The 14,859-nt window shown below is 31.6% G+C and overlaps 3 non-coding genes across 3 annotated transcripts; all 3 read left to right on the top strand.

Annotated features, from left to right (window-relative positions):
• Positions 1-4,465: 4,465 nt before the first annotated feature.
• Trnaq-cug (transfer RNA glutamine (anticodon CUG)) lies at positions 4,466-4,537 on the top strand. The gene has a single exon. It is a non-coding gene; the product is annotated as a tRNA-Gln (tRNA).
• Positions 4,538-5,863: 1,326 nt separating this feature from the next.
• Trnaq-cug (transfer RNA glutamine (anticodon CUG)) lies at positions 5,864-5,935 on the top strand. Its single transcript has one exon. It is a non-coding gene; the product is annotated as a tRNA-Gln (tRNA).
• A 1,507-nt stretch (positions 5,936-7,442) lies between these two features.
• Positions 7,443-7,514, top strand: Trnaq-cug (transfer RNA glutamine (anticodon CUG)). The gene has a single exon. It is a non-coding gene; the product is annotated as a tRNA-Gln (tRNA).
• The last annotated feature ends 7,345 nt before the right edge of the window (positions 7,515-14,859 follow it).

Below are 14,859 nucleotides of genomic sequence, written 5' to 3'. Positions count from 1 at the left end.
ATGAAGTAACAATAATAGTAATCAGTATCACTTCATTAAGCGCAATAAACGTACGTTATTGGTTTCCCCCAAATTTAGGTGTTCTGTATAAAATTATGATATCGAAACACAAAAACTTTAGAAAATATCTGTAGTAAATTTTATACTGAACTAGCGTTTTAACCAGTAATAAAACTTATTTTTTATAAGAGGTTAAACTTCTTTTATGTCTTGACTATTTGTTTAACTATTTCATTTTTAAATAGTGGTCACAGATCAACATTCCTTTCAAGATTCACGACCACTTGTTTAGTCAGCCTAGAGACGTAGCTTGATGACGTAATATCTCAGCTGGCCCAGGTCAGGTCTGCTTTATCAGCTGTTCACAGGTCCTGCACGCCCTCCCCCCTTCCTTTAACATAGTACCACCTATGTATTAGAGATGTCTAAGCCGCCCCCACACGAGAGAACATTTATCTTAACTGTTTACCAGTTTGCTATTAGTAATACGAGTATACATATATTTTAGGAAATCCCCCTACAGATAAAAACACCCTTCAATTCATTTTATTAAATTACACTCAATTACTAACTTAGTTTTTAGGTAGTCAAACTATCGGTCTTATAGTCTATGAACACGTTAACTCAAGTGCGATATCGCGATTAATGTGAATAAGTTTGCAAACCAGCAGGAACGAGTCATGGGAACGGCGTGTTATGAGGTTTTTGAACAAGTTTACTTTTCTTTTCTTTTGCCCTTAAACCTTTAAATTGCCCAATTTGTTTTAAAATCCAGCTTAAACATGCTAATATTTTGTATTAAAGGAAGCAAAATACTAAAGGTTACGAAGAAAAAAAAGCACATTTAAAATGCCCATGTGGTTCTTATATGAGGTAAAAGAAATCTGTTGTAGTTTGCTTTTTCACAGATTTACGTTGAATTAATTTGGCTAATTCGTTATATCATCCTAAACTTGATATTCCCTTTATTGAGTTTTATCAAACTATTTGCTCAATTTTTTTGCTATGCCTACTCTCAATTTTTTATTTTGATTTATCGAAACGCAAACATTTTCATACAACGTTTCTCTAAGTCATAGTTTCAAACGGGTTAGATTTGAACTCAGTATTAGAAAGATATCCGCATCCGACGTAACCGAAACGAGTTCAGTTATATATTATTAAAACCTAACGGAGGCATACACAGCTATAAACAGGTCTTGTATCTAATACTCAAGATCAAGCCCTTGCACTTTATTTACCTGATTTAATATCAATACTGGTATCAAATTAAAGCCTTAAACTTTGTTGACTACCCGTGATTTACAACCGTATTGCTAGAAGATCACACTTTGCAATCCATCCAGATTCACACACGTTAAAAGAAAAATCACTGACATTAATTTGAGGGCTTTGAAATGGGAAGGTTTGGAGGTGAGCTGATAATTAATGGCGAGGATCGGCGCCCTGGGTATAAACGGGGCCATTTATTTGTTGTGTCAGGGGTAAGACGACCTTTGGCACTGCTGATCTCAGATGTTGAAATATAGACCTTTTCAAACGCTAGTGTTCAGTAAATATTTTAAGTTATAATGAGGTCGATTTAACGAATCTGGTTCTATTTATTTATGCCATATACATTTATTTACAAGAAAATATTACATCCTGATCTCATACGTTAAAACCCAGAACTTCTTATGGGGTTTCGGCTATTAACTCATTTATTTTATTTTACTGCGGGAACACAGTTTATAGTTTTGATTTCAACTTAATCATCTAGGAAGCCGTTTGGTAATAGTGCTCGTCTTCAAACCCGGAAGTCGCTGGTGATATAGATATAGGACCCAGATTCCTAGTAATTCGGGTTTCAATCAACGATGCTATCTAACAAAAGAGTCGACATTGGACATTAAAAAGACCAGGCTTAATTAATAAACCATAATTAACTATGACATCTGCTGTAAAACGTTTAAAATTCTCCTGCAAATAATCTGTCTTTAGCACACACGTAGTCGTAAACCGTTTAGTAAATAGTACTTTTCTTAGTAAAAAAGATAGTTAGCTTCGTTTATTAGCTAAATGCTCATAACATGAGCCAATCCCTTTCGGGAAATTTAAGAGGGAGATTATCGGACCAAGCTTAGTACTTAGGACGAATCGCATGTATTTTGAATGAATGATCTTTTTACATTTATTATTTCAAAAAATTTTAAACTATTATTTGTTATTTATATAGTCATATAAACAACATAATACTGTCATATTTACTGTAAATTTTATTTATCAACTTTCAATAAATAAAAAAACTTATAATTATAGTTGACTTTTTAGTACATTCAATCATTCCAATTGATTTCCAAATAAAAAGAACTAGTGCAAACTCCGTATTGATAATGAAGCTGAAGTCAAACCCTGACAAGTTTAATGACGATATTGAGGCCCCTACTAATTACCCCTCTCGTCACGCATTATGTGAGGTGTGATGGAGTGGCTGCTAAACTCTACAGTATTATCTGTATAACATTAGCCACTCAGTTCGAGTGTCGTGTTCCTACCTTTCCTGTACTAATTGGCTTTGCAGGCTTTCACACGTGTGTAAAACCTTGCCTCTTCAGAGGTGTTGAATCACACACGTTCCACACCTCTCACCTCTCACAAATACTACAGGCTTTGTAACACTCAGCCGCAATTATTGTGTGAATTTGTTGATATTTTTTTTAAACAGTTATTAGTTAAAACTAAAGATATACGAGTTCCTTAATTACAGGAGTGCTATTAATTTAACTAAAGTGCATAACGTATATATGGGGAAGACCTGCTTCATGTTATTAACACAAAATTCCACTGGCGTAAGAAAACAGCAATACAGTTACTTGGTCATGTATTGTATAACAACACATCGTATTTCTTTTGTTAACCTCTGATATAATTTTGTTGATATGAAGTGTCAGTGTCAAGGTCAGGCAAATACTTGAGCGATGAGTGATTGACCTGTCTCTTCCTGACCTTCAGTGATTGATAACTCGGGCTACTTGCTGCTGTGTTTATCTACAAGCAACACGTTCTAATGTCTTTGGTTACAAGAAGAGCTACTTGTACGACAATGTAAATATGTGGTAAATTATTTCTAACGAATTAGATACAAACGTGTTTAAAATAACTTTAGTTGAAACCACTATGCCTGAATTGTGACAAAACCAAACTTATTGAAAATAATTTGTTAGAGGATTATTTTCTAAGTATGAAAATCAATTTCCGCTAAAGGTAAAACCTTGTGTTAGAAGGTGTTGATAGAATAATACGACATCAACCCATTTAAATGTATGATCACTACATTTTTAAAACGGTATATTTTTTTGTTTTCCCAGATTTTTTTTGTTAAAGGTGTACGATGGATAAAGCGAAAATTATGATATTTTAAAAAGCAAGATACACTCCCTCTTCAAAATTCATCGTTAGTTGTAAGAACGGTTGCCTCTCTGTGGAGATTTAAATGTGCTTTGAGTAGAAGAAGGTCTAATGAATGAGATTATTTTTCACCCTAGCGCTCCCTCATGTCGCATTAGAAGGGATTGTTTTAGCTCTTTGTATCCCGCTCCTCAGTCCGGCACGGATTTGTCAAGATAAGCGCCAAATAACACCAGGATAATACCCTACCCGCCTCTAGTGTGCGCGTGGCGTTTAAAATGACGTGTGATTCCTGATCAAATAGCTCATTTGTATTTTTATTAGTAAAATGTAATTGATATATTTTTGTTTAAGCATTAAAAGTTTTTAACATCTTTCAATCAGTGATCACAAGTTATTTAAATGGCCTCTTAAATAGTAAATAGTCTCTTAAATGATATCGGAAATACTTTTAAACTTCCCCTCATTCTTTTGTATTTTAATGGAGTTTGTTACTGTACCTTTAAAACTCAATAACCATACCATTCAAAGATATACGATAAATACCAATGAAATACTAAAAAAAGTTAATTCAACGCCCAGTTTGTCTGCTTTGAAGCATTATTGCTGTTACTAACAGAATTCTGTTGTTAACTGTATGTTAGTCTTCAAACCTTGTTTTCAACAACAAAAAAGTCAACTCAAAATAATCAACTTGTCAGGACGGTACTTTGTATGATTATAATAAGTTTGACGTGTCAAGTAAATATACGATACATTTCGCATTATTAAAAGAAAAACTTAATGTTTACTTTAAACATACGCTATGTTTTTGTCGTTTCTTTGATAATTTTAAAGTTTCAACATGACACCAGTGTTCTATCGATGTACAATATTTTACTAAAAAAACAAGCAATCATGACTAAAATTATTAGCTTCTTTAAAACTAACAGGTAAACCCACAAAAGAATATAACTTTTAACATTGAATTTGGTATTTTAATAATTTTAGTATTTAAGAATCCACCCTGAAACAAGTGAGGGTGTGAGTTCAAACAAATATGTCAGTTTAAACATATTGACATTGATTTAATATCATCGGTTCCATGGTGTAACGGTTAGCACTCTGGACTCTGAATCCAGCGATCCGAGTTCAAATCTCGGTGGAACCTAACAAATTTTTATTATTTCTCAAAATGTGTTAAGGTCATTTTTTGTACAACTTACTTTGTTGTTTTAGATAACCAAGCAATTTTTAAAACTTTATCTTAATTTTAGGTTAAGCAGTCCGTGGGACCTGATAAACTATTATACACTATTCCTTTTGATTACATATTATGTTACTCTCATTGATATTATTACGTTTGTAATTAACCGTTCAGTATAGCCTTAATATAATAGTTCATATAATTGTTCCCTTAAAGATTTAAAACCTAATAAAAAAATGGTTAAGTTATTTGTGCATTTATTAAAACGAAATTACCAAATACAATCCAAGACTTTAGTGTTGGTAAACTGACGTTAGTGCTTGGCACAGTGATTGTTTGAGCGACCAATCAAATGCCGGTATAATGTTGTGCAGCTTGGTAATCAACGAATTGATGTTTAATTCAACACGCTGATTGGTTGACGACCACCCTCGTACACCGTTCTGGTTTTTCATTGCCTAAATATGCGTGTGTTACAAACAACCATCATTTTATATAAATTTCTGTGCAACTTGGATTTTGATGCCAGTTCTTAAAAGGTCCATAGGAAATTCTGATAAATTATTTGTCTATAGTTTTATGTTAAGGTTATTTAAATTAACCTTACTCAGAAGCTAAATAAAAGCATTCATTCTCATTGCCACTCAATTAACTTAAAATAACAAGTTAACCAATTTTCAAGATTGTTATTGACACTTAGGGATAATCTACATTTTGAATTATTAATGTTAATATAGAAACTGTGTTGGTATAACAACTGTTTGTAGTGTTGGCTTTTCACAAAGGATTAAAGGATATGTTTATATTTTTTTTCAATTTCATACGGAAACATATTGGAAAGTTATAGATAGTCATATAATTTCTAAGCTACAGTACTTTAAATAATAAAGTATAACTGAATATACTTGGTTATAAAATAGCTGATGTGTCACGCAAAAAGATTGATTTAAAAATTGTATCCACAGAAACTTTTTTATGTCTACATTATATTTTAATAACCGAGCAAGAAATGAGTTTAGATTGTATAAAAACTGTTAATAAACATACACGGATCGAGGATAAAAATAATCGCCAATTTTTCAAATATGCGCAACATCATCGCCAAGTTGTCTCATCCCTGAAACCATAAGTAATGTATGTCAACTTTCAAAAAGAAAAGTAAGCACGTAACTTGTCGTATTTTGATCGATAACAAAACCCCACACTAGGTTGGAATTCGTAGGTTATATCATTATTTATAAAACATTGATTCCATACACTGTATTTATTGCGTTATAATGCATAATCATCGGTTCCATGGTGTAACGGTTAGCACTCTGGACTCTGAATCCAGCGATCCGAGTTCAAATCTCGGTGGAACCTGAAATAATTTTGAAAACTTTTACTTGATCTTCGTTATGTTTACGGATCAAATAATTCTTAATTTTTAAAGATAAAATTGTGATATTTCTTTGGTAAGAAAAGTTTTTCAGCCTGCAAGAAATAAAACACGAATTAAGATTATCTCGGTAAAAAGATATATTTCGTTTATTAGTTTACCATAATTTCAGTTATACTAATACGAATTAATACTTAGCAGTATCACAAATTATGGCATTTCACCTTAAAAATACTAACCCTTATTTAGAAATTTACTGAAAATACTTATAAAATAATTAAAGATCCAACATTTCCGCGGCAAAAATATTGAATGATACCTCAGGTTCCCTGCTTTCTGACGTCATCTGCAGCTTCACTATCAATTTGTGGATTTAACAAGATGTCAGTAACAAATCAGGCTTCGATCGATCGTAAATCGATTTATTAGTGTTTTTTTTTTCTGATAGATTGGCTGTTATACTCCTTTATTGGAGAAAATATATGTTGTCGTACCTAGTTTTAATACTAAAGATTTAATCCTCACATCGGTCAATAACTTCTTAAATCGAAAGAAGGCAGATGATTTAGTCTAACATTCAATTAAGGTTCATACGTCTTCGTCAACTACGTGTCAGCCGGATCGAACCAGCGGCCCATTGATTGGGTGTATTTGTATTTTTTCTAAGTTATGGTTTTACAAAAAAAATTATACAGCTTAAAACTTAGCTGTATTACTTGTACTTATAAAGTTATCTATGCCCAGATGTTTTATCACCTGTTGCAAAACACATAAAGTAAACGAAATACCATCACAAAAAAAGAGTCAAAGCAACAGAACAATGTAGAGACAACAACCAATATCTGAAATAGCATACATATTAGAGGTATGAGTAGTTTTAAGCTTATTTAATCTAAGTGCATATAATTAATAGTATGGCGGATTATTGGCATTCCCTTAGAAGGGCTACACCAGCCTCTTTAAACCATTAGGGCCGTAATTTTAAGAGAAAAAAGGGTTTTAAACATTTCATTTTTTAAATTTCAAAATCCAGTAGAAACACGTAATTTGCTCAAATATTTTCAAAGGCAAATAACATAATTTACGTTACCTAAACAATAAAACTTCAATATGTTATTAATGGACTGTGACATATTTACGGTTGCATACCACAAGAGAGATGATTACGTTCATACATTTCTCTTCACTCATATAACTTTTTATTCAACTAAACTGTAATTATATCTATTTCTTAAATAGTGTAATACTCAACGACCCATTATCAAAAATTTGGATAAACAAGTTGGGTGTAGTTTACTTTCATTCATCTTTATTCTATATCATCCGTATCCAATTACCCAATTCAAATTGTATTGCACAATTATTTCTATTATTATAGATAACTATCGTACGTGGGTTTGCTATAAAACAATGTTTCGTGTAAAATATTATTACAAACCTTTGTCAGTAACAGAACTGCCCATATATGTATTAATTAAAATTTAAATCATCGGTTCCATGGTGTAACGGTTAGCACTCTGGACTCTGAATCCAGCGATCCGAGTTCAAATCTCGGTGGAACCTAATTTATTTTAATTATTTTCCCAAAACTATGTTCAAGAAATATTACTTGTTACAACTATTTCTTGTTTTGTACAGATCTTTTCAATATTGACAATAGTAATATTTTGTGTTCATATTTCACTGTACTAAATAGTTTAATCCAATTAGTTTTTGCTGATTTCCTGTACTTTTTAGTTTAAACAGCAATGCATGGTTTTTATCGTTCAGTAATGAAATTAAATTTTAACACAATTTCCTTAACAAAGTAAATATTATAATATAACAATAATTTTCAGCCCCAGTTAACATTACGGTACATATCTTTACATAATGAAATTAATCAGTAACCAACTTTAATTCCTACGTGTGATCAGCCTCAAAATTATTAAAAGCTTTAAAAAATCACCGGCATTATGGCATGAAACTCTGTCAACTATTATATCAAATATGTTATATTTAATTTTAATTATTTATTTAATTTATTTAATTTAATTTATTTGTTTTATTTAATTATATTTAATTGAACTTTTACATCGTTAAACTACACAACGTTTCTGGAGGTGGATAAACTCCTCCCGTTATCAAGTGAAAAAATACTAATGTCTAAATTAATCTAAATTGGCCCTCAAACGGTGACCAGTCACAAAACCCTCTTGCTGAAAAAACAACTATTTACGGCATACAGTGTGTTAAAAAAGATCCGGGAGGAGTTTATCTACCTCCAGAAACGTTGTGTAGTTTAAAACACAAGACACGTTGGCAATGTCCAATGAAATAATATAACATAATAAAAACCAACGTCATTATGAATTTTATCGAATATGTTTTACCGTTGACTATTTTTTAGTCAAAGGTTTTACGGAACATGTAAATCTCAAATTACCAATTTAAATTATGTATGAACAATAATTATTCTTCCTTGTATGGCACTTAGTACAATTATAAATAAATATTTGAGGCAAACAGTTAAATGGAATACTTGACTTTGAATTTACACGAGGTAAAACCGACTCACTCCTTTGTTAAAAACTAATTAAGTCCATAAATATTGCAACTTAGCCCTCCTGAGACCCGCCCTGGCCGCATTTAATTATACCCTTCTGTAAAAACCCTAATGTCTGCTAATGATATGTGAACTCGTCTGTACTGGACATTCATATTCTTGAATACTCATTAGACTCTCATATGAAAAACAAATGTTTAATGATTCCTTATAATAGCAAGTGTTACCTAACTAGAATTACTTTTTCTGCAAAGAATGAGCATCCATTCTTTGTAAATATTTAACATTATGTATTGGACTATACATAAAATTTAGTACGTTTATCGTATTAAGATATTTATACGAATTTATTTATTTATTTGTAGGCCTACATAGTTAGTTAGAATGCTGAAGGTAGGATGCAACAAAATCTTTCAAAAAATATTTTCAAACAATTTATTTTAAATTATCCTAAATGTACAGTTTTTATTTTTACATAGTAAGAACTCCTAAATCAAGAAGTTCAATATTGCACATTTAGAACAGGAAGGGCAAGGTATATTGGAGAGTTAAGTGCATAAATTAGAGCTGCCCAAACGATTTACCAAGTTCTAAATTTATTGTCGGTAGAAACTTGCTCAACAAGGTAAATTTACTTTTCTTTAGACTTGAAATTTTTGCTTTATCGAAATGTGATTATTGAGCAATAGTAGATATAATATAGCAATATGACCCCACTTTCGGCGTTTTTGGACCTAGGACTTTAGAATTTTTTTGGTGAAAAAACACCCCAAATAGCTATAATATGATGATTTTACCCCATTTTTGGCGTTTTAGAGGCTATATGGGGCCACTTTTTTGGTAAAAAAATGTTATTAATATTGAAAAACATGTCTGGAAATGAAGAGCTTTTTTTGGCCACTTTTTTTAAAGACCCGGCTCTCGGCACGCGAACTCGTGTGCGCTCCTGACCCATAGGCACACTTCTGATCCCCAGCGATGACAAACTAAAAGTCTTATGAAAAAATGTTTGAAACAAAAATTGAGTAACATCTAATCATCTGTACTTCTTCCACTGAAAGTTTTTCTCTGATTGAAAAATAAAAAAAATCCTCGCTTACTCACTTTTTCATGTTTACTCAAAGTAACCTTTTTATATTTTCCATAATTAATAATTACACATTGGCACAAATTAAATTATATTTATATTGTATTAAACAGTATTTCATGTAGAATTTTAATGCATAAATTTCATGCTATAAATATTTTTATTAGAAGCTAGACAAACATGTAAGTGATAGGAGGCGCATCACTTTGAACATCGTCATGCCTCCGACAGTGCCGTGCTGGTAACACCTGGAGTTTGAAACCATTGCTATTGCTGAAATTATATTATAACACATTTACATACAAAAGAAACTGGTAAATGGTTTTAAATTTTTAAACTTTTTTATGCTTTATGTAGAAGGCCATGTAGTATGTAGGCTGGAATTTTAGCTGTTTTGTTGTATATCAAGCCTTTTTGAGATATGAATATTTGTAAACAATAAAACAGACCTTTATTTACTAATGCTGATATTATATTACAATGCATTGGCATACAAATGAAAACGGTTTGATTTATTTGTACTCATATAAAATAATATAATTCTTTTGAGTTATAGGGATGTCTGGTGATTAAATCACAAATTTAGAACATTTATAATGGACTTTTAAAATAATGGAATTAAGTATAGACTTATAACATTTTCATGATAACTGTTTGATTTATTTGTACTCATTTAAAATAATGTTAAAATAGTATTTGATTTTTATGTTGTATTATTGTTTTTTATCAAAAGTTGAAACCTATGTAGTGTGCTTAAATGTTTATTTACTGTTTTTCTGTATCTCAAGCCAATAGATAGAATAGGACAAAGAGGTGTTTTTGGTGTTTTACCTATGAGAATAACATGGGGAGATTTTAAGCCACAATTAAAAATCGTGCTTACTCTCTATACATTTCTATGCAAATGTCCATCTCCAAAAATATTTCCAATCCCCATTAATCTTTGTATCATGTGAGATTTGCACCAGTTGGTTTGAAATATTTATAAATATAATGTGTTGCTGGAATTGTCTTAAATGGCAATAAACATGTAGTCTTTGGACCTCTGGTAAAATATTGGATTTTTCCTAGTTTGGACTAAATATTTGTGAAAAATTGAAAAAAATATGTTTTATACTCAACTATTTTAGGGTCTTGAAACATGTATTACTGAGGAATCAGGCAAATATTTTGTGCCGAAATTATATTTTTACCTTATGTGAGGACTTGGATTTACTATTTAAACTTAGTCCTGCTCCACAGTATTATTGCAGGCTTGCTTCTCGTCCCAAGTGGTGAATTGTGTACAGTTTATGCGTGGTGCAAAGACTGGGTTTTCTTTTTAGTTGTGACCAGCTCATTCCTAAGATGCTAGATGGTATCCACTTTGCCTCTGAACATAAGCAAATTGTAATCTTTAGTTTAGGACTTAAAATTAATGTCGGATGCGATGCCTCTTTAATCGGAAGTTTGGGTTGTGATGAGCTCAACCCCTATCACCAATATCAGCATAGATCCATTGAACTATTATGTGTTATTGTACTTTGTGCTGATTAATATGTGTTTGGTAAATTAGCATGGCACAACACACAATCCCACATCTTGCTAATCGTAGTTGGTAGTTTAACTTAGCAACGATAATAATAAATTATTATGTCATTGCATTATTATGTCATGTCGGGGGTCTATTTGGTGGTCAAAGTAGAAGTAGGGAGCATTGACTTTCTACAATCATGATGAGATATCCAGCCAGAGCCTCAGACTGTAATAAAAAAATAGATGAAAATGCAAACTCTAAAGACCCTGACCATGTTGTATACTTCCAGGCTGGAACAACCTTTACTTGGAATATTGTATATAAATTGTTTGTATACATAAGACTCTTGTAGTGAATGTACTCTTTGATGAAAATACAAAATAAAGATGAAAACTACTTTATGCAAAGAAGAGAAAGTAATTGTGAAGGGTAGCTACAAACAATTGCATTTTAGTGAGCAATGAAAGTTGCTATAATTATTGGGATTGTTTTGGGTAAGTTTATAGATATGCATTGTGTTTACAGGAATTAATCATAGTGGGGATGCCATTTACATCGAGACATATCGATTTAGTTAAAGTGATAAAACGAAGACCATGATAGTGGTGGATAAAGATTTTATTTGTTGAGCAATCGATATGAGAAGGAGTTTCTTGTTAAACAATAACCTGGAAAACCAATACAACATAATGCACTGTCATCCCTCATTGGTATTGTAACTTACAAGCTCTGTTGTTCTTTACTCATTTTCAAAAACATATAAATTATAAAATAAGCCATTTTGTTGTTTATTTTACTGTTATGTATTGTAAGTGTATATATTGAAATAAATGGTTAAATAAATGTAAGTTGAAAAATGAGCCTTATTTTGTCACTAGTTTATTTACATTGATTTTAATCACATTTTTGAACTAACAGATGATTAAATTATTAATTGCATAACATTTGAAACATAGAGATACAACATTTACATTATTAACTGGAAACTATAGATCTATATTATTGTATGAACATAATTTCTGTATTTTATATATGTAAAAGCAATGAGACCATGCTAAATTACAGGATTCAATAACAAAGGAAGCTGATATTGTGCTATATACCTGAGGGTGTAAATATAGAGGTGGGCATTTCCATAGAGACCTAATGACGAATTAGAATGTAAAAGTTCTATGGTAGAAATATCAAGTATGCAAGAGTGATCATCAGAGGTAACATGGTCATCAGGCAATTCATAGAGGTCAGTCAGGTTGAACTAGTATATTGCAGTGATTCATCCAATATAGAAACAATAGTTACAAATAACCAGAACCAATTACTGAATATTGTAGTTACCAGTTTTCCTATCCTACTGTTAAAATATGAACCTCATTTTAATATGAGTTAGTGAGTTCATGCCCGGAAACATGAATGTAATAATGGTTCTAAATGTATTTATCTTATTTTATGCTAGATTTCACTATGTGTGCTTACTCTATGGTAAAATTCTTTGAGATCATTTAATATTTAACACACTTAGATTAGTGAATAAATCATCAAAGTGCGATATAAATATGCTGGGTGAAACGTATTAAAACTTGCTTCCAGTTTATCTATTAAAGGATTGTCAAATGTCTCGGTTTTGCTAACTATGACCTGGTGTCCCGAAAAGGGCTCTTAAGACCATAAAATGACAATACATAAAGTTTGGACTATTGACTGTGATGTGAATTTATGCATACTTTGTCATACAAATTTTACACTATAGTATTTTTACGAGTTCTGACTGTGACTGTGATGTGAATTTGTGTGTATTTCATCACATAAATTTCACACTATTTTCACTCATTTCACACCACTATTATGATGTGTTGTGCCTGCATGAGTGTGTTGAGGCATGAATATCATAGACTACCAAGCTATAAGGACGTATGCTAGAACTGATCTAACCTCTGCCAAACCCTGAATACGAGCCTGGAGGCACAGACTTTGGACCAAGGATCAATAATTGTAAATAGACAAACCTGTGTGATAGGACATAGAACACTGAAAAATACAAATGTTAGAAACTTTAGTCTTTTACTTATTTACCCTTACCACCCTCTGTTTTGGAGGAAACTGCCTTACAACCAACATTATGAAGATTGCATTAATACTCATGATCTTGGTCATTATAAAATTTATCAAACATAAATCTGTATTTGCCATTATTCATAGACCTTTCCTTGTCTATTATGAAAAAGCCATCAAACACTGGTGGTAAAGACTTTTATATTGATGAAATGAAAAGTCATTATTAATATGATTGTTAAATATAAGGTTTAAAATTTATATTGCCTTGTTTGGATAATATTAGAAAATGTACGTTATCGTATAAATGTTTGTGTACTTTCTAAGTAAAAGCAGTTAATATTTTTATGTTGACCCATTGAGAGAAATTGTATACTATTTGTACTATAAAAAGTCTATTCATACATATCAGTCCAGTAAAAGTTCTGTTACAATCCAGTCATAGGTCAGTCTCAATTGCATCCATAGTTTCTCAGTCAACCTGTCAGTCATTTGGTTACAGTCTGTTTTCTAACTCTTCATTAACCAATATTACATAACATTTTTTATTTAAAACACCATATTCTATAACATTTTCATTGGCCAGTTGTTGTTGATTGTTATAAACAGTACTTGATATACAAACACATACGTTGTCATCAGTCAGGCGTCCAAACAATTAAAAAATATCGTTGAGAAGAAATCGGTTGTTGTATTTAACAACATAAAGGTCGATTCACAAACGGTATGTAATAGTTTAATCACGTCACAGTGTATACAACAACTGACTGTGACTGTGATGTGAATTTGATTAGTTGTGTGAAATGTGTGAAAATAGTGTGACATTTTTGAAATTGCTTCCAGTTTATATGTTGTCATTAAGCAAGCGTTTAAAAATCCAACAATATCGTTGAGAAGAAACCAGCTGTTGTATTTGACGACACAAAAATCAATTCACACATAACACGTCACAGTTCAATCACATCAGTTATGACACAGTGTATACACCAACTGACTGTGACTGTGATGTGAATTTGTGTGTACTTCGTCACACAAATTTTACACAAATTTCACACATATTTCACACATTTCACACAAATATCATGATAGTTGTGTGAAATGTGTGAAATATGTGTGAAATTTGTGTAAAATTTGTGTGACGAAGTACACACAAATTCACATCACAGTCACAGTCAGTTGGTGTATACACTGTGTCATAACTGATGTGATTGAACTGTGACGTGTTATGTGTGAATTGATTTTTGTGTCGTCAAATACAACAGCTGGTTTCTTCTCAACGATATTGTTGGATTTTTAAACGCTTGCTTAATGACAACATATAAACTGGAAGCAATTTCAAAAATGTCACACTATTTTCACACATTTCACACAACTAATCAAATTCACATCACAGTCACAGTCAGTTGTTGTATACACTGTGACGTGATTAAACTATTACATACCGTTTGTGAATCGACCTTTATGTTGTTAAATACAACAACCGATTTCTTCTCAACGATATTTTTTAATTGTTTGGACGCCTGACTGATGACAACGTATGTGTTTGTATATCAAGTACTGTTTATAACAATCAACAACAACTGGCCAATGAAAATGTTATAGAATATGGTGTTTTAAATAAAAAATGTTATGTAATATTGGTTAATGAAGAGTTAGAAAACAGACTGTAACCAAATGACTGACAGGTTGACTGAGAAACTATGGATGCAAT

The sequence above is a fragment of the Macrosteles quadrilineatus genome, unplaced genomic scaffold, assembly GCF_028750875.1.
Source record: "Macrosteles quadrilineatus isolate MER2022 unplaced genomic scaffold, UCM_ALF_1.0 Scaffold_1__1_contigs__length_201487025, whole genome shotgun sequence".
Classification (NCBI taxonomy): Eukaryota; Metazoa; Arthropoda; class Insecta; order Hemiptera; family Cicadellidae; genus Macrosteles; species Macrosteles quadrilineatus.
The sequence above is the reverse complement of the archived record's forward strand: the minus strand, read 5'-3'. Positions and strand labels throughout refer to the sequence as shown.